The sequence below is a fragment of the Vicia villosa genome, linkage group LG3 (genome assembly GCF_029867415.1).
Source record: "Vicia villosa cultivar HV-30 ecotype Madison, WI linkage group LG3, Vvil1.0, whole genome shotgun sequence".
NCBI lineage: Eukaryota > Viridiplantae > Streptophyta > Magnoliopsida > Fabales > Fabaceae > Vicia > Vicia villosa.
In genome coordinates this window covers 70,888,513-70,903,558 of record NC_081182.1, presented here as the reverse complement: position 1 = coordinate 70,903,558, position 15,046 = coordinate 70,888,513, and positions in this window count along the sequence as shown.

Sequence of the window (15,046 nt, the reverse complement as noted above, 5' to 3'; positions counted from 1 at the left end):
TACAATGTTTCAAAAACCTCTTCTAGAGTTCTGGTCTTGTAAAAATAACTCGCGTCATATACTAATAAAGCGAGTTCTTGTCATATTTTAGTCTCTTTAAACATGGTATTTTTGCTTTGGCATCTCAACAATTTTATCGCATTTTCTAGGAATCCGCTGCCGTTTCTTTGTCTAACTTCATCAGTTACGGAAGATTTTCATGAATACTCAATATATTTAGAATGATTTTCACTCCATTCCACACCATGTTTGGTGTGACACCTTGTTTTAGGATTTTAATTAGGAGGGTGAGTGATGCAATAGAAAGCCTAACCAATTAACAAGTTCTGTCCTTTGAGTTCTGTCTAGGTTTGCATTGCAAACTCATAGTTTTCATGAACACATTTATGACTTGCACACAATCATTATATAACCGTCTGATCTTGATCAAATAATCATAGAAAACAAATTTAATTTTTATTTTATATTTCTAAAAACATTAAATTTAAATCAAGACAATTTAATCTTAATCTGACCGTCACAAACACATATAATTAAAGAGATATAACGTACGAAAAATAAAGATATAAATATACATGTCAACATTAGTAAAAAAAATTGTTGCTCAGATTAACTTTGAATTAATATGAATCACATCAGAATAAATTTCCGTACATGTTATCAGGAAAGACATAATACCTAATAAGTGCATGAAAATTAAAACAGAAAAAAAAAATATGAACGTGAGTAGAACATAAATGAGATGAAATTTATTTGAACAAGTTTAGCTTTAGTTTCATGATAATATATCATCCAAATACCGTTGCAATTGAGAGTCCTCCTCCCAAAGCCAAAACCAGCAAATTCACACCTTTGTTTTCAGCTCCAGAGTAATAATATATCCAATATGGTTTAGGTTGGTTTACCTGATTTGGTGGAACATATATGAACCTTGGTGGCGGCGGTGGCAAGGGGTTGCAATTTTGAGGACATGAGGGATATTTGGGAGGAGGAGGAGGAGGTGATGGCGGCGGTGGTGGCGGAGGAGGTGGTGGCGGTGGTGGTTGACAAGGAGGTGGTGAAGGTGGAGGAGGTTGGTCAGCACAGGTATAACCACAAGGACATGATCCACACTTGATGTCAGTGTATTGTGCCGGTTGATCAACCACTGGGTAGTCTAGTTTCTTTGGAGATGTTATTATGGTTTCTTCAACTGAAGAAGAAAATGAAATGCATAAACTAAATAGTAACACTATTGTAGCCTTTTGAATACTCCTCCAATTCTGAGTCAGAGAAGCCATTCTCTTGAGTTGTAGGGACTTGGCTGAGATTTACTATTTTTGAGTCCAAGTGTTGAAATAAAAGAGTGAGAAAGAATATGTTAAGAATGATGGAGGAAAGTTGCTATTGTTCTTGGCTCATGTTAAGTGCATGAATGATGATGAAAAGAAAGTGTCATGCATTAGGTAAGTTTGATAAATATGGAAAATTGGTTTTCTTATTTCAACTCCTAAGGTATTTGAGGACTTATGATAGTGAACTGCATGTGGTTGTTGTAAATGCAGTGGACTTTGTGTTTACTCTTTCAATTCTTCAATTCTTGTAGCAGTTTTTGGAGTTTAGTTGAGAAATAAGTTTTTGTTTAAGTATATATGCTCCATACACCACTAGCATATATGACATTAATATATTGGGTTCCTTATTCTCTATACTTTTGATTGTGCATAAGAATATTTGCTTTTGCATGAGATATATGGTGATCAGATTCATATACATCAATTGCACTTTAGTTTTTCATGAGGGATAAGATCATCACACATATAAAATTTATGTCGGTTGACATTATTCTTGAATTCAAACTACATAAATTTAGAGTTCCTTTTGGTTTTGGAGTTCTTTTGTCGTTCTAAGCATGTAAAAAAAAAAGAAAGGAGGAAATTATTTGGTTGCTATATGGAGTCTTTGGTTGTATATGAATAAAATTATTTTTAACAATTCTAATTGGAATGCAAGAGATGTGGTTTGGAGTTGTAAAGCGTTTATTTGGAGTAGGTCGTATATTGGGAAAATTACTCAACCAAATTGTAATTTTTATGAGTTTAACAACAACTCATTGTTTTATTTAAGTTAGATATTTAAGTTAGATTTTAATCGATGTGTAATTTTCTCTTTTTGGGCTTTTAAGCCCTTGTAATCGAGTTTCTAGAAAATTTGTTTTTTTTGAATACAACTTGTTTTCTAAAAAAAAAAATTACATAAATTTAGATTTTGGTTTTTTTTTTTCTCTAGATAAAGTGATAATAATCATTAAAAACTCACACACACAATTGTGAATACTAAATTTGAACTTTGATGATGACGTCTAACCTAATAATATTAACTTCAGTCAATTGAATTATGATTTCCATATTAAAATTTAGTACGATATATATATATATATATATATATATATATATATATATATATATATATATATATATATATATATATATATATATATATATATATAAAGAAATGAAAGAAGGAGAGAAGAAATGAAGAATTCTTCTAATGATATCTTTATATGAAGTCCAAAACATATTTTTATTGGGTTGACACGTCTAAATGACACTTTATTCCTTTATAAACGAAAATGGTATAATAGATGAATTTGAATGAAAACATATAGATGTTATGTTGAGTACTAATTAACATTGCATTATGGAGCTTCCTAACAACAGAATAGAATGCTTCCATCACTTTGAATAAAGTGTGTAGCTGACATTATTATTCCCCTTATGTGACCCAATTATTTTATTGGGACCTTAATTTAATGTAGTCTTCACATGTCATGGAATATCTTTAGTTATGATTATTTCCAAAATTTTGAGAAACAATACTTTTAGCAAGATTTTAATTTCATCATATTAGTAGTTGCATAATGAAAAGCAAAGTTTTAAACTGTTCTAACTAAGACGCAACTACAATCAAACCACTGAAATAACTAATTTTTAAAACATTTGGTTATCATAGTTTCTTTAAACTGATTAGTTAAATTTTTAAAATTTTCATAACTTATGCATATTTTTTAAAAACAAATTGTGGCTGCAATTGCACATAAGAAAACCCTATCTTGGGATACCTCATTAAGAAAAGAATCTAATACAGGGAATAGAATTAAAAAAGTGTACTATTCTAAACTTTTTGTAAGATGCAATAAGCCATTCTTTTTTTTTCTTGTTGATCATTCTTGGCCACTCCTACCTGCAGTTGCATGCTAACCGTTCATGTATGTGTAGGTCTTCATTTTTGTATCAAATTTATCAGTGACATTCAAAATAGAATATGATCAGGAATTAATCAATGAAAATATGTATAGTATCAAAGGTGAAATAATGGTTTAAAATTTATTTATTAATGTACTCAAAGAAGGATCATGTTGGTTTACAAAATATTGTAAATTTATATTTAATACAGGTTTATGATAAAAATGGCATATAAATTTTAAGTTTTATTTTTTATTTTTAAAATCTACATAAAGTTTGTTTTTTCATTTGCATTGCTGCATAGAAACATCCTTTTTACACTTTTATGAGAATTTATTCTGTTTTTACAGATAATAAAGATGAAAGTACCAGATTCTTAATTTGAGAAATTTCATTATTTTGGTGTAACACTTGGTTAATGGGTAACCAAGGAAAGGCTTCAATTAGTTTATTTGTGAATAATGATGTACCCGAGGGACTATAGAACATTAATTAACTTGTTAAGAAAGAGGACGAAAAGTTTGGAAATAAAATTTATCAAAAATAAAATAAAAATGGAGTCCAATAGGAGGAGATCTTAGGAGGGAGTGTTTAAGGAAACCGATTTTGAAAACAGTAAGGCGTGATTGTTTGGTTGGAACCATAAACATCTATCCATTGGAGGAAGAATTGTCTTGTTAAAATCAGTTCTGTATGCGCTACTAGTCTATTTCTTCTCTTTCTTTAAAGCTCCGACATGTATCATCTCTAAGCGCTACTAATCTATTTTTTCTCTTTCTTTAAAGCTCCGACATGTATCATCTCTAAGCTTGAATCCTTGTTTAAAAGTTTTCTATGGGACGGAGTTGAAGACATTAGGAAAATAAGTTGGGTGAAATGAGAGAAGGTCTGTCAAAAAATTGAGGGAGGACTAGGGACAAAGAGTTTAAAGGCTTTCAACTTAGCATTATTAGGAAAATGGAAATGGAGGTTTAGAACGGAAAAAATAGTCTTTGGTACAGTGTCTTAGCAAGTAAGTATGGAGAAGCAAACAATACAATTAATAGAGAGGGAAGTTTTCATTCGATGTGGTGGAAAGACATTCAAACGGTTGAAAATGGGACATAAGGATTCAAGATGAATTGGTTCTTAGATAAGTTAAGAAAAGGAGCAGGAAACGACGAAGATACATACTTTTGGGATGATCCGTGGATTGATGGAATTCCTCTTAGATATAGATTTCCAAGTCTATTCTTGTTATCGGAAGAAAAAAAATGCCACTGTCCAGGATCTTATTCAAGTGGAAGAGCTCGGAGCTCCCGCTCGAAATTTATAGGAGTGTGAAGATGGGTTTGGGGAAGAAGTCAATAATCAGTCAAGGAAGGGTACAATACTCTAGTGGAGGGATTCGAAAGTTCGAATCGGAGGAACCTCACCGCTACTTGGAGCAAGTTAGTCCCGACTAAGGTGGCAGTACTGGCATGGAGATTACTTCAAAATAGGATTCCTACAAATGACAACTTAATCAAAAAAGGTGTTTTGAGTGCGTCGCAGTCTGAGTTTCCATCCAGATGTGGAATGAGCGAATCTGCTTCGCACTTGTTTTTTGAATGTATTGTTTTCTCGCCAGTGTGGAAAAAATTCTTAATTGGCTAAATATTGTCATTGCAACTCATAACAAAGCATTACCAAATCTGATACATTTTGCAGGGTTGTTAGGCCGCGACAGAGTGAGGGAGGAGCGATTTAGTGTAATTTGGTTCACTTGTATTTAGGTGATTTGGAAGGGGCGTAACGAGAAAATATGTAGGGACATTAGCAGATATGTGGAACATTGGGTCGAAGAAATAAAAGTGTTATCTTGGAGATGGTTGAAATCCAAGTTGAAAATATTCAACTACTCTCTAAGTCAATGGCTTTTGAATCCGAAGGAATGCTTCTAGTTTTCCAGTTCAGGATTGGGAAGTCTCATGGGCCAATCAATATCTATACGAGATTGTTTTTTAGATGGTGATGGGATTTGTGAATATTCGCGTTAAGGGATTGATTATGGAAGGGTCTCGGTAGTGTTTGGTCGAGCAACCGTCGCGGACTGTCGGACTTTTGGAGTTTATTTCCAAAGCCTACTATATTATTTTGGGTGTGCTCTTTGATGAAATATCTATTATGTAGTACTGCTGGGGTTGGGATATATTTCCTTATTTTACATGTTTTGGGAGCAGCGTTTTGGGTGTGTCGTATTGTTTCCTTACTCTGTAGTACTGATGTACAAATATGTTTGGGACCTTTGTATTGTTTTTTTTTGGGTGAGTTGCTTGCAGGTTCTTTGACCAGTCTTTTATTCTTTTTAGGATATGTGTGCTTGTGGTTGGTACTAATATGGGGAGAAGTTTTGAACTTTGCATGTCTTGTGCCATGGTTTTATCTTAATTTATCTGATCTTTTGCCTTTCAAAAAAAAAAAAAGAGTCCACTTCCATTGATGAGGGTGTGAGAAGAGAAAATTTATCTTCATACATCTAGACTTAACTCTTTTGCTCCACAAATAAATAAATAAACAAAACTCCTATTGAATTGCTCAAAAGAAGAACATTAAACACTATGTATTTTGATCAATTTAACTATACTTGTTATGTTTTAAATACCATCATTTATTAAAAAAAATTATGCAAAAACTCTAACCTTTATCCTTCTATAATATTTTGTCAGATCTAAAACATAAAAAAACTTATAACTATGTGTTGAGAATATAGCAAGTGTGAATACTGTGAGAGAAATAGTCCCACATTGGATATGAATGTTGTAACTTGAGCATTTATAAGTGGGAATCCACTCACCTATCACCTTAAGATTTTAGATGGACAAGTGGTGCGTCTTTCATAAAGGTGTTGTGGCTAAAAAAATGTCCCACAAAGTGAGAATGCTCCTCGCTCGATCCTCCCCCTGATTATTGCACTTGGAAACAAAAATGATCCTCTAAGAACTTGATCTTCCTTAAAAAATGAAGCTTCCCTAGTAGGACTCATTTCTATGATCGAACAAATATTTTTGGTTGAAGTTCTAAAAGATGATGGATGGATTGTGGCCATTTAAGAGGAACTCAATAAATTCTTGAAGAATTAAGTTTAGGACTTGATTCAGTGACTAGAAAGAAAATATGTAATTGGAACCAAATGAATATGTAGAAATTAACTCGGCGAACAATGTCATGTGGTAAGAAACAAAGCTAGAGCAATAGCTCAAAATTATAGACAACATGAAAGTACATACTACATATAGACTTTTACACCCGTTTCTAGGTTAGAAGCTATGAGATTAGTGTTATATTTTGTTGTTAATCTCAGTATCACATTATATCCAAAAGATGTCAAAAATAAATTTTTAAATGGATATATTAGTAAATAAATGTATGTAAAACAAGCTACTGGTTTAAAGATATCAAATATCTATAACACATTCTTAAATTGAAAAGGTCAATATATGGTAAAAAAAAGCACCCAGAGTTTGGTACAATATAATAAGTAACTTTCTCATTAAAAATGAATTTTCAAGAAGACACGTTGATACAACATTATTCAGTAAAATAACTAAAAATTAAATTTTTATTGTTTAAATATATGTTGATTGTTGATGGTATTATTTTTAACTCTAATAATGCTATTATTTGTCAAAGTTTTGCTGAGATTATATAGGCTAAATTTGAAATGAGTAAACATTCGTCAAACTAAATATAAAGTGAGCTTCTTAAAACGTTTAATATATATAATGAACCTAAGCAAAGATAAAAACAACACTAAGGTAGATCAAAAAGCATACCGATAGCATGAAATCGTATCGCATTTTAGGCTTAATTTACATGGATTATTTCTCCGTTTTTATCGATTATGTCACTTCACGTTGGTATTTTGTTGTATTTTCAGGTACTTATGATTATTCAAGCCAAAATGAAGTTACATGATGAAATAAAGAGAAAACAACCAAAACAACACACTTCTGCATATCTAGCAGAAGTGACTGCTAGAAATTCCATGACAGAAAGCTGTGCCGCCCGACACAGGCCTCTCTCACAACCGGCATGCACCCATAAGTTGTGCCCCATGACATAAGCAATGTCACGACCGACACATGTGTTTTATAAGTAGATTTAGTGAAGCCCACAAACAGAGTCTTAACGAAGCCTGTTTTGAACGAGTCTACACACGATACTTGCTCCCTATATTTTGGGGAGACTTAGGTCATTTAGTGGAGACTATATATATGTTGGTAGTTATTGAACTTAATTTCTCTGGCTCTTCTCCGTTTTAGTTTTCCTAGATTTATAATTCTAGTTCTTTGCATTTTGTTATACACTACTTCTATTTCCTTTTTTCCTGTACCTTTATTTCCAGCTTTTTCATTTACCTTCCAAATCAATAGTTTCTTACATTGAGGGGATATTGCAGTATAGAATTAGGAACTGTTATTTTGAGATTAAAAGTTGTAATTGAAGAAGCACATACTTGCATTGAAGAATTGATATTTGAAGTTTATTCAGACTATTTAATTCAATTTCAGGTTTCTATTTATATGTTTATATTATTATTGAGTGTCATGCTTGTATTTAATTTCCCATATTGTCTTTGCATGAACATATTAAAAACTATGTCTAGCTAATTTTACAATACTGGTATGTAAGGTCACTGAACCGACGGGTTCGATAATGGTTTGGCTTAAAAACTAATTAAACCTACTTCTGGTTTTGATTTCTAAAAATAATACGAAATTGTTTTGTTACGAAAGTAAATTACAAATTAAGGTTCAAAATCAACACAATGAGAGTTTGAGGTTTTTTACCGGGTAATAGATATCAAAGCATCAACTCTAAATACAGCGAAAGTGCTTTAGAGTTGATTATATTTTATTTGATTTTCAAAAAGTAATTTTAGTTATTAAATGATTTAGCGAGAGCAAACTTTAGGGCTGATTTTATAATCTAAATCAATAAACACGAGAGTGTGAGAAGAAGGTTTTTAATTCAAATAACGTATTCTGAGAAGTGTTTTTGTATTTGATTTATGCCGATGATTTAAGCGAATCTGGACGTCTGACTGTTTCATACCAGTACTCTTAGCATATTATTAAAATCATATTTACTTTTAGTTTCCCTACAACAAAGCAAAAAATAACTTTAGCTAGCATAAGTAACATAAGATCGTACTATACTGATCCTCAGTCTCTCTGAGTTTGATATCTTTTAAAACTAAAACAACTAGACTATATACTTGCAATTAGTGTCCCGATAGACTCATAAAGTTCTGATCATATACATACGTATGATACGGTCTCTTATCTGTCTCATGTGCCTACTTGTAATAAGATATTATAGAATCTCATCTAACCGTGATTAAGAGAATCTTTAGATATATGAAAGATACTACTAACCTTGAATTGTGTTATAGAAAGACAAATCATTACAAGCTACTAGGTTTTTGTAATGCGATTGCACTAGATATAGAATTTAAAGGAAAAACACCAATGGAAGTTGTCAATTTATTGAGGAACATCGAATTTTCTGGCAAGTAAAATGCATCAAAGAATTATATTATCCTCAACAGAAGTTGTCAATTTATTGAGGAACATCGAATCTTTATGGTATTTAGTTTTGCTTTTTAAGGTTTCTTTGTTCTACCTTCTCAATGAACAATTTTTGTACCTAAATCAAAATCAATGAAAGGTTTAACTTTTTTTTCTCTTTATCTTTGTTTATGCTTAAAAGTTTTTTTTTGCATGTTTTATCTTTTCCTCTTTCAAACACTTTTTGTTGATGGCAAAAGGAGGAGAAAGTGATAGTGTCACAAACAAATGTGCGCAAAGGGGAATCGTAAGCATAACCTACTAAACGCTCATAATAATTAATGAATGCTCTCAAGATCAAGTCTTAGGGAGTGTACTATATCACTTTTTTTAGATCGAACCTCTATAACTTCAAGTGTCATCTCTTTTCCTTTATCTCTTTACTTTCCAAATATTTTATTTCCCTTGATTTTCTGCTACGATATTCAAACGTTTTTTTAAAAATGTTCTTAAACTAAGAAACTGAAAACAATTTAGTTTTAAACTGTCATTTCTCAAACCCCCACAATTCACCTCTCTCTTGTGTGTGGAGTCACATGTTTAACAACCGTAGCTGATCGGAAAAATAGCAAGTGTACTATTTTTACGAAGTAGTAATAAAAGGGTAAAAACCAAGTATCGATCTCGAGGACTGCGTTGGAATATAAGTTTTATAATTATTCAATTAAACAAAAAGACAACTGGGGTTTTTTTGATTTAGTTATAATTTCTAAACGTAGAATAAAAATAGCATAATGTAAATTTAAGCTTTTTCACTAATATGAGTAAATGCCAAGGCAAGGTGTGTGATTTGCTCTGTAACAACCCTGAATCCTTATTTGAGATCTCTTCAACAAGTTCATGATATTCAATTACTAAATCTTTAGAGTGTTTGCCCCTAAATCCTTATTGGGCAAACCTTTGGTTTTTCATCTATAAATCCTAAGTCCTTAGAGAAATCAGATAAAACCAAGCTTTTTCTATCAAGAGTTTTAGTGACCATAGGGTATCCCTAGTCCTAGGTGATATCTACTATGGTTCAATTGAATACAAACCTTAACAATTGCGATCCAGCAAATTGTTAATCAAATAACAATCTTTATTGGTCTGATAAAGAAGGCATTAAAAACGGTATAAAATTGAATTGAATAACATAAACATGAAATCGATCAAATTAAAGTATCAAAGTCACTACAAACCAAATCAGGGACACCGCCTAGCATTGGGGGGTTTAGCTACTCATATTGTTCAAAAGAAATTCAAAAGTATCAAAGTTAAACATTACAGATAATTGAGGAATTTGTGATCTTCAATTGCTCTTGCTCATGAATGATCTCCGTTCTTCAATAATCTCATATGTTGCTCTTCCTCAGATTCAATTTCTTCCTTGTGTAAAAGATGCCTCTTCTCTTCTTGATCCTTCACTATATATTGCAAACCCTTCTTTTTAAGTTGGGAAGTACCAAAATGCCCTTCTGGATCACTTTTTGAGTAGAAAACATAAAATCATGAAAATCAGCGTAACAAGCCAACACGGGTCGTGTTAGGCAACACGGGTACCCGTGTTGGTCCTCTGGATCCTTTTAAATCAGATTGTGCACTCAGTAGCAGCAACACGGGCCGTGTTAGGCAACACGGGTACCCGTGTTGCACCACTGTTTCTTCACTTTTGTTTCTTGATTTCCTGCCTAGCAACACGAGTCGTGTTACTCAACACGGGCGCCCGTGTTGCACCACTGATTCTCTCCTTTCTTCTTTGTCTTGCTCCTTACTTCCGACATTTCTTGCAATGGGTAGAGTGAACAATCTCCTAGATCTGAGGCATCATTAAACAACCAAACCAAAGCATAAAATGGGAAAATAAACTCGAAAACAAATGAAAGGATAAAACATGCCAACACACTCATACATACTTAAACCAATTTAAAAAAGACTAAACTATGACATTGAGCAGTGCGAAATACCTGGATTATCATCAGGAAAGTGACAAAAACATCATGAGATTCGTGACCGATCACAACCCCAAACTTATTCCATTGCTTGTCCTCAAGCGATGCTCGAGAAACAACCAAGGATCCCCCAAACTTTTCACAAATATCTTACCACAGTACTGCTGAGATCTTTCGCAACTGCCTTCATATTGGCCTTCCAATGATTTCCTTCTCCCCCGACTTTAGCGATTCAGCTATACTTCCACATTGAGGTGTCTCTTTACCTGCAAGCTTATTCACACTCTCACCAAAACTCTCGGGTTAAAGTGTTTGCACTCAATGATCAAAGCATGCAAAGTCAGCTCATAGGTTTGTATAATATTTATCTTCATCTCATACGCACACGACCACACTTTTTGAGGTCTTTCAAGGTTGTAACGGGGATAAGGGAAAAGGTGGGATGAACAAACAAACGGGAGAACTAGTGGCTTTTGGCTTAGAATCAGAGTCATTACTTCGCTCACTGTGTTATTTTACTGTTCAGAATCACAAGTGTCGGACACCGTTTCTTAAGATCCTTGAATGACTGCTCATGTATTTCTTTGAGCATCTCTTTTCTTTCACATCTTTGTTTTCAGATCAAATTCTCTTATAGGTAAGTGCTTTTTGTACTTATCATTTCTTTTTCTCTTTCTTTTTTCTTTTTTCTTCTCTTTTTTTTGCACTTACCTACTCTTCTGTTTTCGGTGTACCGATCCCAAACTTAAATTGTTTCACAGATCAAAAAGTAACTACTCTTATCTAAGCAGGGTAAGGAAGTGTTTGGTTTATAGGTGAACTCATGCATGTAATCAAACAAACAAAAGGTTGTATGGCTCAAACGGGGTTAACAAGGGATAACGTGAAAAGGTTAGCTTGAAAGGCTCAGGTGTAAAACAAACAAGTGCCTCAGTGTGTAAACATGTGCATTAGAAATTCCAACAATTACTTACACAAACCAAAAGTGACGATGACATACCTGACAAACTCTCATGATGATTTTGTATTTGGCTTTTTATAATCCTCACCATGTCTGGTCAAGCTCACAGGGTCCAAAAACACTTCTTGTATGGTACAACTTTATCGCCTCATCGGGTCTACAAGTCTATCGTCTGGTCCAAAGCTTGAAAGTGTGTCCGATCATTAAGTTCAACAGTACCAACTCTTTGGGGGTTCCTTTCATCATTGCAAGGTGCAATTTGGTTCACTATCTCAGATTCTCATCACTTATTCTGCTAACAATTTCAGCATCCTGCACTGATATGTCATAGCTAACACACAAACTATCATAAAGTACTGACAAATTTAAAAGAGATACGAAATCAAAATAAAAAGAAAATACTAAAAGCGACAAATAGAACTCCCCCCACACCTGAACTAAACATTGTCCGCAATGTTTTTGTACAAGCGTGAGAGGTACATACCGGACCTATTGAGGAGGGGGTGGAAACTGCAACATCAGACGTTGCATCATCTCGTGCATATCAGTGATCATAATTGCTTGACGGGTCTGCTCCTCGCCTTGCCGGGTTTGCTCAGTTCGCAGATGCCCAATTTCAGATTGGACCCATTCCCATTGATTCGGAGCCATAGAAGAGGATCCTGAACCATAGGTCTTAAAATGAGAGGGCGCCTGTGAGAACTGATGCTGAGTCGGGTCTTCGCAGTCTCCTTGATCACCTGCATCAAAATCAACATCTTGGTCGTTGTTATACCCCAAAATTTGCCCGCATCTTTTTTCAAGAAAACTCCAATCTAAAAATTAAGAGTCTCATATAATCATGGATTTTTATTTCAATAAATATCCTAACATGTGAAATACTTAGTTTTTAGAATTTTTCTTATACAGTATTTTTGGCTTGCAATTGAATTTATTCTTACACAAACGCCAAATACTGTTTATTACTTCAACACATGCTATTTATTTATTTACAGATAAATAGTACTGACACAATTGGTACAGAGTTAAATCTTTTGCAGGCGCAGAATCAGGAAACTCAGACTGTACTGGTAATAGGTAGATTATTATTATCTTTTGTTTCCCATTAATTTTTGTACTATATTCCATTATTTTCAAAATCTTTTCAAAATCTCTTTTTCAAAAAATCAAATCTTAACTTTTTTCTATACATCTCTCTTTTTCCCAACACTATCATACACTTTCTTTCAAATCTTACTTCCACTCAAATTTTCCTTTTATACGGAATCACTTCATTCCCCAACGTCTCTATCCTTCTTTCCATTCTATAAATACCTCTCATTTTTCCATAAAAATCTCACATCAAATTCTAACTCATCTCTCAAATTTTCTACTTCATATCCATCCTTTCTTCTTCTCCGACAAAATGGCGAAGTGGTGGGAAACGTGTTTTCTTATGGTCATCACCATTGCTACGGTGATCATGTCTTTTTTCTGTCTACATAGCCCGGAACACTGTGGACCTGGGATGCTTGCACTCCCAATCATCTACATGTTATTATTTGTAGCATGGGTTATTAATCGTCATTCTTAAAATTTGCCGTATTTCTTATTTCTTAAATGTACCGTTTATTCGTCGTACTGTTCAATATAGTATGTAATATTTGTACTGTCAGTATTAAATGTTGTACTATTTGTCATAATGTTGCTTAATTATTCAGATAATATTTTGTGTGTTTTCTGCCAGTCAAATATTCATTTTTCTGTGCATTAAATGATTTTCAGGGTTATTATCGGTAATTTTGCTCGCGTACAGTAAAGTTTAGTTATTTATTATGTTTGTGTTTTTAACAAGTCATGTAAATAAACTTTAATTTTTCACATAAAACAAAAAAAACAACAAAAAGAAAATTAACTTTGACTGTTGATTTTTCACTCTAACTGCTACATTAATACCTGAACAGTCAGTTGACAGTCAAACTGCCGGCAGTACAATTCTCAGTGTTTTGTACCATCAATCAAATCAATCTTTTACAATTCAAAATTCCAAGATTTTTGTCCTAGAAGTCTTCTGAATATCACATGATTAGCAGAGACTCAACACTGCACAAAAATCAGGTACGCTTAACTGTCTCCTACACAAACAGTCCCTGACTAGGGTTTTCTTGTTTTTACAGGAGAAACAAGTTTTTGAGACCTCAAATGGATTTCATGGACATCCATATATCTCAAAGTACCTTCACACAAATTTTCAGACTTCAATTCACTCAGACGCACCGTCAGCAGCTCAAACAGTCAACAGACGACCCGTTTGACCAAAAAAGTCAACAGACAGTCAAAAATGAAATTTTTTGTCAACATCCATATTTTGTCAAAAGATTCATCATTTGATCATTGGATGATCATAATTCATCAAGAAAAGATCAAAAATCAACAAAACCCTAAGATTCAAAATTAGGGTTTTCTCCTAAAAAGTCAACTGAACTTTGACTGGCCATAACTCTCTCATCCTTCATCCAAAAAATTCAAACCAAAGCTCATTTTGAAGGAAATTCAATTATCTTTCAAATTCAATTGATCCCATGGTCATTACATTCACCATTTGAAAAATATGAACAAAGACATTACATGTCATTTTCAAAGTCAACAAAAAGACACTTTTTTCAAAAGGACACACAAGGAGCATCAAAAATAATTTTGACATGAGACCAAAGACATTGGTTAGAGGACTCTTTGAGGTTTCCAAAAAGTGCAAGATCTCCTTCATATGACAAAAATTGAGGGATTTACACCTTGTTGAAGTTGGCTAAATTTTGGGAAAATGCATAAAACCAACATTGCTCAAAAATGTATTTTTTCCAAATGGGGCCAAGTTTTCATGGTTCAAACATGTTTGCCATGATATTATGGGCCTCCCACGACCAAGACAAAGCCCACACCATTTTTATCCATTTTTGGCTTAATTTTATCTTATTTTAAGATTAAATGAAAAAAGAAAATGGAAGGATAATGGATAGCTTAGTTTCTAAGCATGAGTCATCCAAGAATCTTCAATTTTCTGCAGAAGATTGAGGTACAAGGCAAGAGCATTGAAGAGAAGCAAGACTTGGTCAACAATTCAAAGGTTTTAATATAAAAAAATCAAGAATTCAACAAAGGCAACTAAAGGCTTCTTGGCTTCAATTCTAAGCATAACATAGCCTATATAAAGGCTATAACACTTCACAAACAAAAGAGCACGAAATCAGAGCCAAACTTCTGCTTGTAACACACTTGTAATCTCTTAAATTTTTCAAAGAAATTTCAAATTCGAATTTTGAATTCAAGTCAGTTTCCATACAAACTAAACATTCAAATACCTTC